Below are 5273 nucleotides of genomic sequence, written 5' to 3'. Positions count from 1 at the left end.
ATTTCAGACTTCTACCTATATGGGAAGTTGGAGAATTAGTGATGAGTGAGCCAGTCAAACAGGTTCCAGTTATGACCATTACGCGTAGAATTTCGAAATAAAACCTGCCTAACTTTTGTAAGTAAGCTGTAAGGAATGAGCCTGCCAAATTTCAGACTTCTACCTACACGGGAAGTTGGAGAATTAGTGATGAGTGAGTCAGTCAGTCAGTCAGTGAGTCAGTGAGGGCTTTGCCTTTTATTAGTATAGATAAATTCGAGGATCTTTGTAACTTGAAAACGCATTTTTAACCAGCATTTCCGGTTAGGTTCTGCAGAGGATACTGCTTCGAAAGTTGGCTTCAGGGCTGTCATTGACTGTTGGAGTGCCCCCTAGATGGAAGTCTATCGGGAATCGTTATTTAATAAAGTTTTCTTTATCATAAAACTTTTCTAATTTTACATTTAATCAAACATATAATTATCATTTTAAGTATATCTGTGTTTAATTTTTCAAACATACATATTTGTATTATGTTAACTGCTTTGTAACACAATTTGTAATCACTATGAAAGGAGCTATATACAACTTTTATAAACTGAATGGGGATTTCCAGTACAGGAATTACTGGGTAAAACATGTACTGTACATTATAATTTCAAGTGTTAGTAATGTAAAAATCTTTTTTTTTAATTCTTCTTTATCCATATGTTTGTATAATCTTTCTATTACTTTTAAGAATAATGTGATGTATTTAATTATTTATTTATTGGTAACCTACGGATACTGACAGACAACTGACATAACACATAATTTACTCTCAAACCTACTTAATCCAATTCATGGTCGAATAGTCAAATCCTGGACAAGCACCATGAGCATGGGAAAATAAATAAATAAAATTTATTATTATTATTAAGGTCTGCGGTGGGTTGGCACCCTGCCTGGGATTGGTTCCTGCCTTGTGCCCTGTGTTGGCTGGGATTGGCTCCAGCAGACCCCCGTGACCCTGTGTTCGGATTCAGCGGGTTGGATAATGGATGGATTATTATTAAGGTGGCAGTCTAACGCATGACCCATTCATTCACATGCTGGGGCCAGTTACAAATTATTAATCAACCTAACCTGCATGTATTTTTGTAACAGGAAGAAAAATTCTCCACATAGGGACAACATGCAGAGTTCACATGTACAACAGTTAGGTGTGATAGTAAAACTCAGGTTGCTGGATCTGTAAAGCAGTGGCACCTCTCAACAGGTACCATGCTGTCCAACTGATCAGCAAAAGAAATCCATCTATTCATCTATCTATTCACTTTAAAATGCCTCTTAGTACAGTTCAAGAGGAAAGGTGCAAGAACCTACCCTTGCAGCATTGCAAGCAGGGCAGCAACTAAATCCAAATGGGATGCCTGTTAACACCAAAATGTATTCACACACACACACACACACACACACACACACACACACACACACGCACATACACACGCACACGCACACACACACACACAAACATTGTGTGTCTCTGATTAATGTAATCGACACAACTGTGTCATATGATGTCATGTCATTTTGTAACCCACTTAATCCTGACCAGGGTCACATACGGAGCTGGAGCCTATCCCAGCTAGCATAGGACACAAGGCAGGAACAAACCCTGGACAGGGCGGCAGTCCATCGCAGGGCAAACACACACATGCACACACACCCCCCAAAAACACACACACACCCTAAACACAGACAAGGGCCAGTTTAGCATCACCAATTCACCTATCCTGCATGTCTTTGCACAGTGGGAGGAAACTGGAGCACCCAGAATGCACCCATACAGACAAGGGGAGAACATGCAAACTCCATGCAGGGAGGACCTGGGATGACAAACCTGTTCACTTTACTGCAAGGCAGCAGCGATACAACTGTGCCGACATGCCACCCTGTGTCATATGATCTAACAGCAAAACTCCACATTGTTGTGAAAAATCTACAAAGACATGGAGACAATGACAACTTTATTTCCTTTGCACACCTAATACTGCAAGTTAAAATAAAGCCAGTTATTATTCTACAGTTTATTCTCCATGTTATCATTCTAAGAATTAAAACCTTCTGATTATAATCACCATACTGTTTCTACTAAAAGCATTTGTTTCATGTTTATAAAAGTTTTGGCTTTGAGGAATTCTATCCATGACTGCCATATTAGAAGGCCTCAATATCAGGCCTTTATGTTTGCTATTATTTTATAGTACTAGGGTGTTGTACCGTGTTAGCCATTATGAATGTAGAGAAAAGCCAAGCAAAATGACACCTTTTATTGGCTAACTAGAAAGATTACAATATGCAAGCTTTCGAGGCAACTCAGGCCCCTTCTTCAGGCAAGATGTAATACAGAAACTGAAGTTTCCTATGTTTATATACACACTCTAGGACAAGAAACAACATTGGTAAATCTTTAAATGAGAGATTTTGTATGTAAAAAATTAATAGATTCATTCAGGCTAGGGTTAATTTAGCAAGAGAGAAAAGAACAATGTATTGTCAAGATCTCTGGATAAGATAACTGTCCAACAAAGTCTTTTGAAGTTTGTAATGAGTTTTTCAAAACAATGTGGGTCTGTAGACAGGTTGTCTGTCATTCTGAGAGATGTAAACAATCCTCATATCTGGCCATAAAACTCTTGTCTTTATTCAATCCATGTTGTAAAGTATTAAATTTTAGCATGAGTTTAACTTCCCATTCTTTTCTCTCTTGCTGTGTTTTGAAGTTGCCCATAAGCACTGTGACCTTAAAGTCCTTCTCACAGTGTCCATGGCTGTTGAAGTGGGCCGCCACAGGAACATCTGTGTTGCCATGTTTAATGTGGAACCTGTGTAAGTTCATTCTCTGGCGGAGTGTTTGTCCAGTTTCTCCCACATAGAGTGCAGTGTCAGGACATTTCATGCAGAAAATTAGGTAGACTACATTAGATGATCTGCAGGAAAATGATCCCTTGATGTGATGTTCGAGTCGGCAGTGTGGTATAACTATACGGTCTGTATCATAGATGTGGGCACATGTTTTGCATCTTTTCTGTAGGCATGGAGATGTGCCATTTTCTGTTGGTTCACTTAGGGAGCCTCGGACAATTAATTGTTGAAGGTTTGGTGGTTGTCTGTATGCCAGGAGGGGAGGTTCAGGAAATACATTTTTCAGTGTTTGGTCATTGTTTAGTATTGGCTGAAGTTCTTTTATAATTTTTCGAAGTGTTTCAAGATGTGGGTTGTAGGTGACAACAAGGGGGATGCGATCCTTGTTGTCTTTGTTTTTATATTCCAGAAGGTTGTCTCTGGGTATGGCAGTAGCTCTTCTTATTTGAGTGTCTGTTGTTTTCGGGGTGTAACCTTGTTTGATGAAATCTTGTCTGAGCTCCTGCAGTTGTTGATCCCGGTCTGTTGGGTCTGAGCAAATACGATTGTACCGTATTGCTTGGCTGAAAATAATGGAGCGCCTTATATGCTTGGGGTGGAAGCTATCATTTTTCAGGTAGGTCCGTCTGTCTGTCGGTTTGTGAAAAATAGAAGTTACAAGGGTGTTGTCTTTCAGTTGAACGGTGGTGTCAAGGAAGCTGACTTCTGTTTTTGAGTAATTCAGCTTCAGCTTTATGTTGGGGTGAAAACAATTATATTCATTATGAAAATGGAGAAGGTCCTTTTCACTGGCAGTCCAGATTATGAAGATGTCATCTATGTAACGGAGATACAACATTGGTTTTACGATGCACATTGACATGAAATCTTCCTCCAATTTTGCCATAAAAAGATTTGCATAGTGAGGTGCAAACCGACATCCCATTGCAGTCCCCATTTGTTGTAAGTAGCAATCCTGTCCAAAAGAGAATAGATTATGTGTCAGAGTGAATTTTATCATTTCTATTACTGACTTTGTGGGTAAATCATGTTGTTTGAGGTACATTTCACATGCCAATATGCCATCATCATGGGGGATGTTAGTGTAAAGTGCCTCAACATCCATTGTGGCCAGTAAGGTTCCCTCAGGTAAGGGGCCTAAAGCAGACAGTTTTTTTAAGAAGTCAGTGGTGTCCTGGATGTAGCTGGTTGTGTTACGGGTGAGGGGTTTAAGGATCTGCTCCACCCAACCTGAAACATTTTCTGTAAGGGAGCCAATTCCTGAGATTATAGGTCTTCCTGGGTTCCCTTCTTTGTGGATTTTAGGAAGCATGTAGAAGTAACCCATTTTGGGGTTCTCAGGAATTAAACTGTTTACATGATCCCTGATGTCAAGAGGAAAGCTACTTACTATTTTTTTAGTTCCTTTTTGTAGAGATCTGTTGGGTCTTCTTGCAGTTTGTGATAATGCATAGTATTGGACAATTGTCTTTGTGCCTCCTGTATGTAATCTGACGTGTTCATGATGACTAAAGCACCCCCTTTGTCTGCTGGTTTGATAATGATTTCTGTATTTTCCCTTAGTGAATGTATGGCTCTCCGCTCATCCCTAGTAATGTTTTCTATCCGATTTTGTTGCCTGTTTAAGATTCCTGTTTTCACTCTCTGTCGGAAGCAGTCTATATAATTATCCAGGGTAGAGTTTCTGCCAGCTTCTGGTGTCCATGTGGATTTATTGGTGGGGTTGTTGTAACTGCTTGTTGTTGGTTCCTGTGTGTTACTGTTTTCTTTCTTGTGGAAAAATTCTTTTAGTCTGAGTTTTCTGAAGAATTCTTCCATATCACTGCAGAGTCTGATGTTGTCAATGGGCTTTGCAGGACAATATGAGAGTCCCTTTGTAAGTACCGACATCTCTGCTTCATTTGGTGTGTATGAGGAGAGATTAACAATGCAGGTCTGTTGCTCTTTGTTTTTTGCTATTAAGTGTCCAGCTTTCTCTCGTAGTCTATGCAGCTTTTTCTTTTTGTTAACAATAAGGAGTTTCTGGAGTCTTTTGTAATAGCAATGGAGCTCCTTTACCATCTCCTGCCTGTCATTTCCAAGGAGCAGGATGAGGTTTTGGATCTCTCTTTGCGTGTTCTTCTTGATGTTGTAGAAAATTTGGATTAAGTGGTTTCTTATCCTTGCAGATGTCCTAAAACAAAGTTGCTCTGCAAACCGAGTATTATAAGTGTGAATGGTTGGATTCCTTATCATGATGCCTTTCGGGATAAGATTTTCCTTTTTGCATTTAGTTAAGAAGAAGATGTCGCTGTCCATGTGTGCCAGTTTCTTCCACCGGGTCTTCAGTTCCATGTAGTAGCGGTACATTTCGGTGTCTTGTATATCTGTAGTACTAGGGTGTTGTA

This window comes from Erpetoichthys calabaricus, chromosome 11, assembly GCF_900747795.2.
Source record: "Erpetoichthys calabaricus chromosome 11, fErpCal1.3, whole genome shotgun sequence".
Lineage (NCBI taxonomy): Eukaryota > Metazoa > Chordata > Cladistia > Polypteriformes > Polypteridae > Erpetoichthys > Erpetoichthys calabaricus.
This window is presented reverse-complemented; position numbering follows the sequence as displayed.